This window comes from Propithecus coquereli, unplaced genomic scaffold, assembly GCF_000956105.1.
Source record: "Propithecus coquereli isolate 6110/MARCELLA unplaced genomic scaffold, Pcoq_1.0 Scaffold388, whole genome shotgun sequence".
Lineage (NCBI taxonomy): Eukaryota > Metazoa > Chordata > Mammalia > Primates > Indriidae > Propithecus > Propithecus coquereli.
Window position 1 is genome coordinate 63,894 of NW_012149596.1, and position 708 is coordinate 64,601.

A 708-nucleotide genomic window follows, 5' to 3' on the forward strand; every position below is an offset into this window, starting at 1 on the left:
ACAAACCAAATGTCCCTGAATGGATAAACAAAATTTCTTTTTTCATACATTTGTCTTTATTTGTTTATATGTAAAGCAATGGATTTTTAAATTTTGATATATATATAAATTGTGAAATGATTACAGCAAATTAAGTAACACATCCATCACCACCAATGCTGTACCTTAGATCTCTAGAACTTGTTCATCTCAGAACGTTTGTACCTGTTGACCATCATCTCCCCATTTCCCCCACCCCCAGTCCCTGGTAACCACTGTTCTACTCTCTGCTTCTATGAGTTCGACTTTTTAGAGTCCACATATAAGCAGGATTTGTCTTACTGTGTCTGGTTTATTTTCACTTAGCATAATGTCCTCCAGTTCCCTTTTTCCTTCTATATCTTGAGTCAACCTTTGTATTTTCACTTTTTTTCTGAAATGGAAATGGTATTGTGGTTAGTATGTATGCATATACTAGCTAGATAGCAACTATGGACTTTATAGAATCTGGATTAGCTGTAATGTGCATGTCAATGATAACTGGTAAAATATATATAGTAGGAAAAATGATTCACTTCAAAAAGCAAGAATACAACTATAAATAAACCCAAGAAGGTTGCACATTATCTATACAAAGGAAAATAAATAAACTGTATTCCTTAATGCAGACTCAATACTATAAAACTCAATATTTCCCTAAACCCAATCCATGAATTTAAGGCAATTTTG